Source organism: Cryptomeria japonica, unplaced genomic scaffold (assembly GCF_030272615.1).
Source record: "Cryptomeria japonica unplaced genomic scaffold, Sugi_1.0 HiC_scaffold_732, whole genome shotgun sequence".
Taxonomy (NCBI): Eukaryota; Viridiplantae; Streptophyta; class Pinopsida; order Cupressales; family Cupressaceae; genus Cryptomeria; species Cryptomeria japonica.
In genome coordinates this window covers 12,501-27,115 of record NW_026729508.1, presented here as the reverse complement: position 1 = coordinate 27,115, position 14,615 = coordinate 12,501, and the positions used below count along the sequence as shown (strand labels likewise).

The 14,615-nt window shown below is 62.8% G+C and overlaps 2 non-coding genes across 2 annotated transcripts; both read left to right on the top strand.

Annotated features, from left to right (window-relative positions):
- The first annotated feature begins 4,125 nt into the window (after nt 1–4,125).
- LOC131872694 (5S ribosomal RNA) lies at nt 4,126–4,244 on the top strand. Its single transcript, XR_009370805.1, has one exon. It is a non-coding gene; the product is annotated as a 5S ribosomal RNA (ribosomal RNA).
- A 7,817-nt stretch (nt 4,245–12,061) lies between these two features.
- On the top strand, nt 12,062–12,180 carry LOC131872688 (5S ribosomal RNA). The gene has a single exon (XR_009370799.1). It is a non-coding gene; the product is annotated as a 5S ribosomal RNA (ribosomal RNA).
- The last annotated feature ends 2,435 nt before the right edge of the window (nt 12,181–14,615 follow it).

Here is a 14,615-nt window from a genome sequence, read left to right as displayed (position 1 = left end):
CCAAGGTGTGCGCACCAAGGTGCACGCGAGGTGCGCACCCGGGGCAAATCGGGGTCCGACTTCGTGCACGCCGCACCTTGGAGCACACATCGGAGCGCTCCCAGGTTCGCACCAGCGTTGCGCACCTTTGATGCGCTGCCTTCACTAATTTCCAGAAAAGGCAAAAAAAAACGATATTTTAAAATTTCCGTTCTGAAAGATAGTGAAAAAAACGGAACGCGGGTGCCATCTTGAGCCCTTCCTGGTGCGCACCCCAGGCAAGTTGTGCGCACCAAGGTGCCCACCCTGGCGGAGGTGCGCGCCCGGGGCAAACCGGGCTCCGACTTCGTGCACTGCATGGTGCCCACCAAGGCGCGCAACCCAGCCAAGGTGCCCACCGCAGCGAAGGTGCACGCGAGGTGCACACCCGGGGCAAACCGGGCTCCGACTTCGTGCACGCCGCACCTTGGAGCACACTTCAGAGCGCTCCTTGGTGCGCACCAGGGCGCGCAACCCAGCCGAGGTGCCCACCCCGGCGAAGGTGCACGCGAGGTGCGCACCCGGGGCAAACCGGGCTCCGACTTCGTGCACGCCATGGTGCCCACCGCGGCGAAGGTGCGCACCCGGGGCAAACCGGGCTCCGACTTCGTGCACGCCGCACCTTGGAGCACACTTCGGAGCGCTCCTTGGTGCGCACCATGGTGCCCACCAGGCCGCGCAACCCAGCCAAGGTGTGCGCACCAAGGTGCACGCGAGGTGCGCACCCGGGGCAAACCGGGGTCCGACTTCGTGCACGCCGCACCTTGGAGCACACATCGGGGCGCTCCCGGGTTCGCACCGGCGTTGCGCACCGTGGTGGGCACCTCGGAGCACACCAAGGTGGGCAGCGAGGTGCGCACCTTTGATGCGATGCCTTCACTAATTTCCATAAAAGGCAAAAAAAAAACGAGATTTTAAAATTTCCGTTTTGAAAGATAGTGAGAAAAAGGGAATGCTGGTGCCATCTTGAGCCCGCCCTGGTGCGCAGCCCAGCCAAGGTTTGCGCACCAAGGTGCCCACCCTGGCGAAGGTGCGCGCCCGGGCAATTAACCCAACTTCCAACTTCGCGCGCGCCAGGGTGGGAGCGCACCCAACAACCGGGCCTGGGAAGAGCCAATGCGAGAAACCCCACCAAACTCTCTGACAAAAAAAGAGGGGGCGCTCCAGTAACCCCGCTTCGGAGCGCACCCTGGGCAAACCCAGCCAAGGTGCCCACCCCGGCCAAGGTGCAGGCGAGGTGCGCACCCGGGGCAAACCGGGCTCCGACAACGTGCACGCCGCACCTTGGAGCACACTTCGTAGCGCTCCCGGGTGCGCACCTCAGAGCACACCAAGGTGGGCAGCGAGGTGCGCACCTTTGATGCGCTGCCTTCACTAATTTCCAGAAAAGGCAAAAAAAAAAGGAGATTTTAAAATTTCCGTTTTGAAAGATAGTGAAAAAAACGGAACGCGCGTGCCATCTTGAGCCCGCCCTGGTGCGCAGCCCAGGTAAGGTGCCACCCTGGCAAAGGTGCGCACCCGGGCAATTAACCCTACTTCCGACTTCGTGCGCGCCAGGGTGGCAACCGGGCCTCGGAAGAGCCAATGCGAGAAACCCCACCAAACGCTCCGACAAAAAAAGAGGCGGCGCTCCAATAACCCCGCTTCGGAGCGCAGCCGGGGCAAACCAAGCCAAGGTGCCCACCCCGACGAAGGTGCACGCGAGGTGCGCACCCGGGGCAAACCGGGCTCCGACAACGTGCACGCAGCACCTTGGAGCACACTTCGAAGCACTCCCGGGTGCCCACCGGCGTTGCGCACCGTGGTGGGCAGCGAGGTGCGCACCTTTGATGCGCTGCCTTCACTAATTTCCAGAAAAAGGCAAAAAAAAATGAGATTTTAAAATTTCCGTTTTGAAAGATAGTGAAAAAAAAGGAACGCGGGTGCCATCTTGAGCCCGCCCTGGTGCGCAGCCCAGGCAAGGCATGCGCACCAAGGTGCCCACCCGAGGTGCACACCCGGGGCAAACCGGGCTCCGACTTCGTGCAGGCCGCACCTTGGAGCACACTTCGGAGCGCTCCTTGGTGCGCACCATGGTGCCCACCAGGGCGCACCCGAGGCAAACCGGGCTCCGACTTCGTGCACGCCGCACCTTGGAGCACACATCGGAGCGCTCCCAGGTTCGCACCAGCGTTGCGCACCTTTGATGCGCTGCCTTCACTAATTTCCAGAAAAGGCAAAAAAAAACGATATTTTAAAATTTCCGTTCTGAAAGATAGTGAAAAAAACGGAACGCGGGTGCCATCTTGAGCCCTTCCTGATGCGCAGCCCAGGCAAGTTGTGCGCACCAAGGTGCCCACCCTGGCGGAGGTGCGCGCCTGGGGCAAACTGGGCTCCGACTTCGTGCACTGCATGGTGCCCACCAAGGCGCGCAACCCAGCCAAGGTGCCCACCGCAGCGAAGGTGCACGCGAGGTGCGCACCCGAGGTGCACACCCGGGGCAAACCGGGCTCCGACTTCGTGCACGCCGCACCTTGGAGCACACTTCAGAGCGCTCCTTGGTACGCACCAGGGCGCGCAACCCAGCCAAGGTGCTCACCCCGGCGAAGGTGCACGCGAGGTGCGCACCCGGGGCAAACCGGGCTCGGACTTCGTGCACGCCGCACCTTGGAGCACACATCGGAGCGCTCCCGGGTTCGCACCAGCATTGCGCACCTTTGATGCGCTGCCTTCACTAATTTCCAGAAAAGGCAAAAAAAAGAAAAAAATGAGATTTTAAAATTTCCGTTTTGAAAGATAGTGAAAAAAACGGAACGCGGGTGCCATCTTGAGCCCGCCCTGGTGTGCAGCCCAGGCAAGTTGTGCGCACCAAGGCACCCACCCTGGCCAAGGTGGGTCACGGGGTGGGTCCTAGGGTGGGTAACGGGGTGGGTACTAAGGTGCGTGCCAAGGTGGGTCATAGGGTGGGTGCCAAGGTGGGCACCAGGGTGGGTGTGCACCAACCCTAGCCAGGGTAGGTCACGGGGTGGTTGTCGGGGTGGGCGTCAAGGAGCCAAGGTGGGTGGCAAGTAGCCAAGTTGCGTGCCAAGGTGGGTGTCGGGGTGGGTGCCAAGGATCCAAGGTGGGTGCCAAGGAACCAAGGTGGGTGTCTGGGTGGGTGCCGAGGTGGGAGCCAGGGTGGGTCCCAAGGTGAGTGCAAAGGTGGGTGCCAGGGTCAAGGTGAGTGCCAATGTGGGTTCCAAGGTGCCAGGGTCAGGGTGAGTGCCAATGTGGGTTCAAAGGTGCTAAGTTGGGTGCGAGGTTGGGTGCGAGGGTGGGTGGGTGCCAAGGTGTGCTAGGTGGAAGCCCGGGTGGGTCGGCATCCCATGGGTGTCGAGTTGGGTGCCTGATGGGTGCTTCTTGTCAAGTTTTAGTCGTCGGGACTCATTTCGAGCCTTAGAGGTCGTTTCTTGTCCGGTTGCCCTGTCTTCGACCTGGGAACCCAATTTTGGTCCTCGGGTCCCATTTTTTTTTGTCTCGCATCCCACTTTTGGCCTGTGGCCTTTTCGGGGTCGATTCTCGTTTTGGGCATCAGAGCATGTTTCTTCTCCTAAAACCCAATATTTGTTTATTAAGTCTCGGAACACATTTTTGTTCTCGTGGACCCATCATGGGTCTTGGAACGCATTTGTGGTCCTTGGGTCCCATTTTGCATCCCGAAACTTGTGTTTTGGTGCTTGATCCCTATTTTGGGTGCCCACCTTGCACCAAGTGCGCACCCGGGGCAAACCGAGCGCCTTGGTGCACCGGGGCAAGATCGAGCGTGCACCCGAGGCGCCCCGAACATGCACCAAGGTGCACTCGGCCCACATGTGAGCGCAGGTCGTTGCGCCCGAGGTGGTGTGTGGGCACCGCGTTGCAGACGGGACACTGCACGCACACGACGCCCCCTCCAGGTGCACGCACGTAGGCCGGGCCGGGTGCACACCCGACGCCCTAGCAAGGTGCGCGCACCCGGGCAGGGCTCACACTTGGCGAACGGGGCGCACTTCGCGAGGGAGGGTGTGCACCTCGACGGGGGTGGGTGGCCGGGGTGGATTCGCACGTGGGTCGCGGTTTGCTAAGTACACACTGCGACAAGCTCATAACGGGTGCGATCATACCAGCGTTAGTGCACCGGATCCCATCAGAACTCCGCAGTTAAGCGCGCTTGGGCCGGAGTAGTACTGGGATGGGTGACCTCCCGGGAAGTCCCGGTGTTGCACCCTTTTTTAGTTTTTCGCCGGGCGTCGCAATGCTATTTGAATAAACCTTTTGCCCGTTTGCGTTCTCGTCGGGGCCGGGCCGGGCCGGGGTGCGCTGCCCGCACTACCGCGCGCGCGGGGGCGACACCGAGCGCGCACCCGAGGCGCCCCGAGCACACAGGCCACGGTGCAACCCGGGCGTTGTGCGCGCACCCCGGTGCGCCCGAGGTGCTGCGCGCGCACCCAGGTGAAATCGGTGTGCACCTCGGCCAGTGCGCGCTCGGTCGAGTCGCGCACGTTGGCCAAGGTGCACGGTGATGTTTCTTACTCTAAGGTTCCGCACCAGACGCCCGGGACAGGTGAGCGAAGCTGGGCGGGGCCGGGTGCGCGGCCGGGGCAGGTGCACGCAGCTGGAGAGAGCTTTGGAGCACACTTCGGAGCGCACCAATGATGCGCTCCATTCAAAAGTTTCCTGAAAAGGCAAAAAAAGTTGAGATTATAGAATTTCCCACTTGAGAGATTGTAAAAAAAAAAAATTTAAAATGAAGGAAACGCGGGTGCCAAGGTGTGCGCAGCCCAGCCAAGGTGTGCGCACCAAGGCGCCCACCCTGGCGAAGGTGCACGCAAGGTGCGCACCCGAGGCAAACCGGACAATTAACCCAACTTTCGACTTCGCGCGCACCTTGGAGCGCACTTCGGAGCGCTCCTTGGTGCGCACCAATCTTGGGCACCTCGGAGTGCACCATGGCGCCCACCAAGGTGCGCACCCGGGGCAAACCGAGCTCCGACTTCGTGCGCACCTTGGAGCGCACGAAAGGTGCGCACCATGGCGCCCACCAAGGTGCGCAGCCCAGCCAAGGCGTGCGCATCAAGGTGCGCACCCTGGCGAAGGTGCGCACCCGGGGCAAACCGAGCTCCGACTTCGTGCGCACCTTGGAGCGCACAAAAGGTGCGCAACCCAGCCAAGGTGTGCGCACCCCGGTCAAACCGAGCTCCGAATCGTGCGCACCAGAGGTGCACGCCATCGTGCGCACCTTGGAGCACACTTCGGAGCCCTCCTTGGTGCGCGCCGATGTTGCGCACCTCGGAGCGCACCCGGGGAAAACAATGCAATTAACCCGACTTTCGACTTCGTGGGCACCTCGGAGCGCTCTCGGGTTCGCACCTCGGAGCACACCGAGGTGCGCACCTTTGATGCGCTGCCTTCACCAATTTCCAGAAAAGGCAAGAAAACATTGAGAAGGTGTGCGCACCGAGGTGCCCACCCTGGCGAAGGTGCACGCGAGGTGCGCACCCGGGGCAAACCGGGCTCCGACTTCGTGCACGCCGCACCTTGGAGCACACTTCGGAGCGCTCCTTGGTGCGCACCAGGGCGTGCAACCCAGCCGAGGTGCCCACCCCGGCGAAGGTGCACGCGAGGTGCGCACCCGGGGCAAACCGGGCTCCGACTTCGTGCACGCCATGGTGCCCACCGCGGCGAAGGTGCACGCGAGGTGCGCACCCGGGGCAAACCGGGCTCCGACTTCGTGCACGCCGCACCTTGGAGCACACTTCGGAGCGCTCCTTGGTGCGCACCATGGTGCCCACCAGGGCGCGCAACCCCGCCGAAGGTGCACGCGAGGTGCGCACCCGGGGCAAACCGGGCTCCGACTTCGTGCACGCCGCACCTTGGAGCACACTTCGGAGCGCTCCTTGGTGCGCACCATGGTGCCCACCAGGGCGCGCAACCCCGCCGAAGGTGCACGCGAGGTGCGCACCCGGGGCAAACCGGGCTCCGACTTCGTGCACGCCATGGTGCGCACCGCGGCGAAGGTGCGCACCCGGGGCAAACCGGGCTCCGACTTCGTGCACGCCGCACCTTGGAGCACACTTCGGAGCGCTCCTTGGTGCGCACCAGGGCGCGCAACCCAGCCGAGGTGCCCACCCCGGCGAAGGTGCACGCGAGGTGCGTACCCGGGGCAAACCGGGCTCCGACTTCGTGCACGCCGCACCTTGGAGCACACTTCGGAGCGCTCCTTGGTGCGCACCATGGTGCCCACCAGGCCGCGCAACCCAGCCAAGGTGTGCGCACCAAGGTGCACGCGAGGTGCGCACCCGGGGCAAACCGGGGTCCGACTTCGTGCACGCCGCACCTTGGAGCACACATCGGGGCGCTCCCGGGTTCGCACCGGCGTTGCGCACCGTGGTGGGCACCTCGGAGCACACCAAGGTGGGCAGCGAGGTGCGCACCTTTGATGCGATGCCTTCACTAATTTCCATAAAAGGCAAAAAAAAAACGAGATTTTAAAATTTCCGTTTTGAAAGATAGTGAGAAAAAGGGAATGCTGGTGCCATCTTGAGCCCGCCCTGGTGCGCAGCCCAGCCAAGGTGTGCGCACCAAGGTGCCCACCCTGGCGAAGGTGCGCGCCCGGGCAATTAACCCAACTTCCAACTTCGCGCGCGCCAGGGTGGGAGCGCACCCAACAACCGGGCCTGGGAAGAGCCAATGCGAGAAACCCCACCAAACGCTCTGACAAAAAAAGAGGGGGCGCTCCAGTAACCCCGCTTCGGAGCGCACCCTGGGCAAACCCAGCCAAGGTGCCCACCCCGGCCAAGGTGCAGGCGAGGTGCGCACCCGGGGCAAACCGGGCTCCGACAACGTGCACGCCGCACCTTGGAGCACACTTCGTAGCGCTCCCGGGTGCGCACCTCAGAGCACACCAAGGTGGGCAGCGAGGTGCGCACCTTTGATGCGCTGCCTTCACTAATTTCCAGAAAAGGCAAAAAAAAAAGGAGATTTTAAAATTTCCGTTTTGAAAGATAGTGAAAAAAACGGAACGCGCGTGCCATCTTGAGCCCGCCCTGGTGCGCAGCCCAGGTAAGGTGCCCACCCTGGCAAAGGTGCGCACCCGGGCAATTAACCCTACTTCCGACTTCGTGCGCGCCAGGGTGGCAACCGGGCCTCGGAAGAGCCAATGCGAGAAACCCCACCAAACGCTCCGACAAAAAAAGAGGCGGCGCTCCAATAACCCCGCTTCGGAGCGCAGCCGGGGCAAACCCAGCCAAGGTGCCCACCCCGACGAAGGTGCACGCGAGGTGCGCACCCGGGGCAAACCGGGCTCCGACAACGTGCACGCAGCACCTTGGAGCACACTTCGAAGCACTCCCGGGTGCCCACCGGCGTTGCGCACCGTGGTGGGCAGCGAGGTGCGCACCTTTGATGCGCTGCCTTCACTAATTTCCAGAAAAAGGCAAAAAAAAATGAGATTTTAAAATTTCCGTTTTGAAAGATAGTGAAAAAAAAGGAACGCGGGTGCCATCTTGAGCCCGCCCTGGTGCGCAGCCCAGGCAAGGCATGCGCACCAAGGTGCCCACCCGAGGTGCACACCCGGGGCAAACCGGGCTCCGACTTCGTGCAGGCCGCACCTTGGAGCACACTTCGGAGCGCTCCTTGGTGCGCACCATGGTGCCCACCAGGGCGCGCAACCCAGCCAAGGTCTGCACACCAAGGTGCCCACCCCGGCGAAGGTGCACGCGAGGTGCGCACCCGGGGCAAACCGGGCTCCGACTTCGTGCACGCCATGGTGCCCACCGCGGCGAAGGTGCACGCGAGGTGCGCACCCGGGGCAAACCGGGCTCCGACTTCGTGCACGCCGCACCTTGGAGCACACTTCGGAGCGCTCCTTGGTGCGCACCATGGTGCCCACCAGGGCGCGCAACCCAGCCAAGGTGTGCGCACCAAGGTGCACGCGAGGTGCGCACCCGGGGCAAACCGGGGTCCGACTTCGTGCACGCCGCACCTTGGAGCACACATCGGAGCGCTCCCAGGTTCGCACCAGCGTTGCGCACCTTTGATGCGCTGCCTTCACTAATTTCCAGAAAAGGCAAAAAAAAACGAGATTTTAAAATTTCCGTTCTGAAAGATAGTGAAAAAAACGGAACGCGGGTGCCATCTTGAGCCCTTCCTGGTGCGCACCCCAGGCAAGTTGTGCGCACCAAGGTGCCCACCCTGGCGGAGGTGCGCGCCCGGGGCAATCCGGGCTCCGACTTCGTGCACTGCATGGTGCCCACCAAGGCGCGCAACCCAGCCAAGGTGCCCACCGCAGCGAAGGTGCACGCGAGGTGCGCACGCGAGGTGCACACCCGGGGCAAACCGGGCTCCGACTTCGTGCACGCCGCACCTTGGAGCACACTTCAGAGCGCTCCTTGGTGCGCACCAGGGCGCGCAACCCAGCCGAGGTGCCCACCCCGGCGAAGGTGCACGCGAGGTGCGCACCCGGGGCAAACCGGGCTCCGACTTCGTGCACGCCATGGTGCCCACCGCGGCGAAGGTGCGCACCCGGGGCAAACCGGGCTCCGACTTCGTGCACGCCGCACCTTGGAGCACACTTCGGAGCGCTCCTTGGTGCGCACCATGGTGCCCACCAGGCCGCGCAACCCAGCCAAGGTGTGCGCACCAAGGTGCACGCGAGGTGCGCACCCGGGGCAAACCGGGGTCCGACTTCGTGCACGCCGCACCTTGGAGCACACATCGGGGCGCTCCCGGGTTCGCACCGGCGTTGCGCACCGTGGTGGGCACCTCGGAGCACACCAAGGTGGGCAGCGAGGTGCGCACCTTTGATGCGATGCCTTCACTAATTTCCATAAAAGGCAAAAAAAAAACGAGATTTTAAAATTTCCGTTTTGAAAGATAGTGAGAAAAAGGGAATGCTGGTGCCATCTTGAGCCCGCCCTGGTGCGCAGCCCAGCCAAGGTTTGCGCACCAAGGTGCCCACCCTGGCGAAGGTGCGCGCCCGGGCAATTAACCCAACTTCCAACTTCGCGCGCGCCAGGGTGGGAGCGCACCCAACAACCGGGCCTGGGAAGAGCCAATGCGAGAAACCCCACCAAACTCTCTGACAAAAAAAGAGGGGGCGCTCCAGTAACCCCGCTTCGGAGCGCACCCTGGGCAAACCCAGCCAAGGTGCCCACCCCGGCCAAGGTGCAGGCGAGGTGCGCACCCGGGGCAAACCGGGCTCCGACAACGTGCACGCCGCACCTTGGAGCACACTTCGTAGCGCTCCCGGGTGCGCACCTCAGAGCACACCAAGGTGGGCAGCGAGGTGCGCACCTTTGATGCGCTGCCTTCACTAATTTCCAGAAAAGGCAAAAAAAAAAGGAGATTTTAAAATTTCCGTTTTGAAAGATAGTGAAAAAAACGGAACGCGCGTGCCATCTTGAGCCCGCCCTGGTGCGCAGCCCAGGTAAGGTGCCACCCTGGCAAAGGTGCGCACCCGGGCAATTAACCCTACTTCCGACTTCGTGCGCGCCAGGGTGGCAACCGGGCCTCGGAAGAGCCAATGCGAGAAACCCCACCAAACGCTCCGACAAAAAAAGAGGCGGCGCTCCAATAACCCCGCTTCGGAGCGCAGCCGGGGCAAACCAAGCCAAGGTGCCCACCCCGACGAAGGTGCACGCGAGGTGCGCACCCGGGGCAAACCGGGCTCCGACAACGTGCACGCAGCACCTTGGAGCACACTTCGAAGCACTCCCGGGTGCCCACCGGCGTTGCGCACCGTGGTGGGCAGCGAGGTGCGCACCTTTGATGCGCTGCCTTCACTAATTTCCAGAAAAAGGCAAAAAAAAATGAGATTTTAAAATTTCCGTTTTGAAAGATAGTGAAAAAAAAGGAACGCGGGTGCCATCTTGAGCCCGCCCTGGTGCGCAGCCCAGGCAAGGCATGCGCACCAAGGTGCCCACCCGAGGTGCACACCCGGGGCAAACCGGGCTCCGACTTCGTGCAGGCCGCACCTTGGAGCACACTTCGGAGCGCTCCTTGGTGCGCACCATGGTGCCCACCAGGGCGCACCCGAGGCAAACCGGGCTCCGACTTCGTGCACGCCGCACCTTGGAGCACACATCGGAGCGCTCCCAGGTTCGCACCAGCGTTGCGCACCTTTGATGCGCTGCCTTCACTAATTTCCAGAAAAGGCAAAAAAAAACGATATTTTAAAATTTCCGTTCTGAAAGATAGTGAAAAAAACGGAACGCGGGTGCCATCTTGAGCCCTTCCTGATGCGCAGCCCAGGCAAGTTGTGCGCACCAAGGTGCCCACCCTGGCGGAGGTGCGCGCCCGGGGCAAACCGGGCTCCGACTTCGTGCACTGCATGGTGCCCACCAAGGCGCGCAACCCAGCCAAGGTGCCCACCGCAGCGAAGGTGCACGCGAGGTGCGCACCCGAGGTGCACACCCGGGGCAAACCGGGCTCCGACTTCGTGCACGCCGCACCTTGGAGCACACTTCAGAGCGCTCCTTGGTACGCACCAGGGCGCGCAACCCAGCCAAGGTGCTCACCCCGGCGAAGGTGCACGCGAGGTGCGCACCCGGGGCAAACCGGGCTCGGACTTCGTGCACGCCGCACCTTGGAGCACACATCGGAGCGCTCCCGGGTTCGCACCAGCATTGCGCACCTTTGATGCGCTGCCTTCACTAATTTCCAGAAAAGGCAAAAAAAAGAAAAAAATGAGATTTTAAAATTTCCGTTTTGAAAGATAGTGAAAAAAACGGAACGCGGGTGCCATCTTGAGCCCGCCCTGGTGTGCAGCCCAGGCAAGTTGTGCGCACCAAGGCACCCACCCTGGCCAAGGTGGGTCACGGGGTGGGTCCTAGGGTGGGTAACGGGGTGGGTACTAAGGTGCGTGCCAAGGTGGGTCATAGGGTGGGTGCCAAGGTGGGCACCAGGGTGGGTGTGCACCAACCCTAGCCAGGGTAGGTCACGGGGTGGTTGTCGGGGTGGGCGTCAAGGAGCCAAGGTGGGTGGCAAGTAGCCAAGTTGCGTGCCAAGGTGGGTGTCGGGGTGGGTGCCAAGGATCCAAGGTGGGTGCCAAGGAACCAAGGTGGGTGTCTGGGTGGGTGCCGAGGTGGGAGCCAGGGTGGGTCCCAAGGTGAGTGCAAAGGTGGGTGCCAGGGTCAAGGTGAGTGCCAATGTGGGTTCCAAGGTGCCAGGGTCAGGGTGAGTGCCAATGTGGGTTCAAAGGTGCTAAGTTGGGTGCGAGGTTGGGTGCGAGGGTGGGTGGGTGCCAAGGTGTGCTAGGTGGAAGCCCGGGTGGGTCGGCATCCCATGGGTGTCGAGTTGGGTGCCTGATGGGTGCTTCTTGTCAAGTTTTAGTCGTCGGGACTCATTTCGAGCCTTAGAGGTCGTTTCTTGTCCGGTTGCCCTGTCTTCGACCTGGGAACCCAATTTTGGTCCTCGGGTCCCATTTTTTTTTGTCTCGCATCCCACTTTTGGCCTGTGGCCTTTTCGGGGTCGATTCTCGTTTTGGGCATCAGAGCATGTTTCTTCTCCTAAAACCCAATATTTGTTTATTAAGTCTCGGAACACATTTTTGTTCTCGTGGACCCATCATGGGTCTTGGAACGCATTTGTGGTCCTTGGGTCCCATTTTGCATCCCGAAACTTGTGTTTTGGTGCTTGATCCCTATTTTGGGTGCCCACCTTGCACCAAGTGCGCACCCGGGGCAAACCGAGCGCCTTGGTGCACCGGGGCAAGATCGAGCGTGCACCCGAGGCGCCCCGAACATGCACCAAGGTGCACTCGGCCCACATGTGAGCGCAGGTCGTTGCGCCCGAGGTGGTGTGTGGGCACCGCGTTGCAGACGGGACACTGCACGCACACGACGCCCCCTCCAGGTGCACGCACGTAGGCCGGGCCGGGTGCACACCCGACGCCCTAGCAAGGTGCGCGCACCCGGGCAGGGCTCACACTTGGCGAACGGGGCGCACTTCGCGAGGGAGGGTGTGCACCTCGACGGGGGTGGGTGGCCGGGGTGGATTCGCACGTGGGTCGCGGTTTGCTAAGTACACACTGCGACAAGCTCATAACGGGTGCGATCATACCAGCGTTAGTGCACCGGATCCCATCAGAACTCCGCAGTTAAGCGCGCTTGGGCCGGAGTAGTACTGGGATGGGTGACCTCCCGGGAAGTCCCGGTGTTGCACCCTTTTTTAGTTTTTCGCCGGGCGTCGCAATGCTATTTGAATAAACCTTTTGCCCGTTTGCGTTCTCGTCGGGGCCGGGCCGGGCCGGGGTGCGCTGCCCGCACTACCGCGCGCGCGGGGGCGACACCGAGCGCGCACCCGAGGCGCCCCGAGCACACAGGCCACGGTGCAACCCGGGCGTTGTGCGCGCACCCCGGTGCGCCCGAGGTGCTGCGCGCGCACCCAGGTGAAATCGGTGTGCACCTCGGCCAGTGCGCGCTCGGTCGAGTCGCGCACGTTGGCCAAGGTGCACGGTGATGTTTCTTACTCTAAGGTTCCGCACCAGACGCCCGGGACAGGTGAGCGAAGCTGGGCGGGGCCGGGTGCGCGGCCGGGGCAGGTGCACGCAGCTGGAGAGAGCTTTGGAGCACACTTCGGAGCGCACCAATGATGCGCTCCATTCAAAAGTTTCCTGAAAAGGCAAAAAAAGTTGAGATTATAGAATTTCCCACTTGAGAGATTGTAAAAAAAAAAAATTTAAAATGAAGGAAACGCGGGTGCCAAGGTGTGCGCAGCCCAGCCAAGGTGTGCGCACCAAGGCGCCCACCCTGGCGAAGGTGCACGCAAGGTGCGCACCCGAGGCAAACCGGACAATTAACCCAACTTTCGACTTCGCGCGCACCTTGGAGCGCACTTCGGAGCGCTCCTTGGTGCGCACCAATCTTGGGCACCTCGGAGTGCACCATGGCGCCCACCAAGGTGCGCACCCGGGGCAAACCGAGCTCCGACTTCGTGCGCACCTTGGAGCGCACGAAAGGTGCGCACCATGGCGCCCACCAAGGTGCGCAGCCCAGCCAAGGCGTGCGCATCAAGGTGCGCACCCTGGCGAAGGTGCGCACCCGGGGCAAACCGAGCTCCGACTTCGTGCGCACCTTGGAGCGCACAAAAGGTGCGCAACCCAGCCAAGGTGTGCGCACCCCGGTCAAACCGAGCTCCGAATCGTGCGCACCAGAGGTGCACGCCATCGTGCGCACCTTGGAGCACACTTCGGAGCCCTCCTTGGTGCGCGCCGATGTTGCGCACCTCGGAGCGCACCCGGGGAAAACAATGCAATTAACCCGACTTTCGACTTCGTGGGCACCTCGGAGCGCTCTCGGGTTCGCACCTCGGAGCACACCGAGGTGCGCACCTTTGATGCGCTGCCTTCACCAATTTCCAGAAAAGGCAAGAAAACATTGAGAAGGTGTGCGCACCGAGGTGCCCACCCTGGCGAAGGTGCACGCGAGGTGCGCACCCGGGGCAAACCGGGCTCCGACTTCGTGCACGCCGCACCTTGGAGCACACTTCGGAGCGCTCCTTGGTGCGCACCAGGGCGCGCAACCCAGCCGAGGTGCCCACCCCGGCGAAGGTGCACGCGAGGTGCGCACCCGGGGCAAACCGGGCTCCGACTTCGTGCACGCCGCACCTTGGAGCACACTTCGGAGCGCTCCTTGGTGCGCACCATGGTGCCCACCAGGGCGCGCAACCCCGCCGAAGGTGCACGCGAGGTGCGCACCCGGGGCAAACCGGGCTCCGACTTCGTGCACGCCGCACCTTGGAGCACACTTCGGAGCGCTCCTTGGTGCGCACCATGGTGCCCACCAGGGCGCGCAACCCCGCCGAAGGTGCACGCGAGGTGCGCACCCGGGGCAAACCGGGCTCCGACTTCGTGCACGCCATGGTGCGCACCGCGGCGAAGGTGCGCACCCGGGGCAAACCGGGCTCCGACTTCGTGCACGCCGCACCTTGGAGCACACTTCGGAGCGCTCCTTGGTGCGCACCAGGGCGCGCAACCCAGCCGAGGTGCCCACCCCGGCGAAGGTGCACGCGAGGTGCGTACCCGGGGCAAACCGGGCTCCGACTTCGTGCACGCCGCACCTTGGAGCACACTTCGGAGCGCTCCTTGGTGCGCACCATGGTGCCCACCAGGCCGCGCAACCCAGCCAAGGTGTGCGCACCAAGGTGCACGCGAGGTGCGCACCCGGGGCAAACCGGGGTCCGACTTCGTGCACGCCGCACCTTGGAGCACACATCGGGGCGCTCCCGGGTTCGCACCGGCGTTGCGCACCGTGGTGGGCACCTCGGAGCACACCAAGGTGGGCAGCGAGGTGCGCACCTTTGATGCGATGCCTTCACTAATTTCCATAAAAGGCAAAAAAAAAACGAGATTTTAAAATTTCCGTTTTGAAAGATAGTGAGAAAAAGGGAATGCTGGTGCCATCTTGAGCCCGCCCTGGTGCGCAGCCCAGCCAAGGTGTGCGCACCAAGGTGCCCACCCTGGCGAAGGTGCGCGCCCGGGCAATTAACCCAACTTCCAACTTCGCGCGCGCCAGGGTGGGAGCGCACCCAACAACCGGGCCTGGGAAGAGCCAATGCGAGAAACCCCACCAAACGCTCTGACAAAAAAAGAGGGGGCGCTC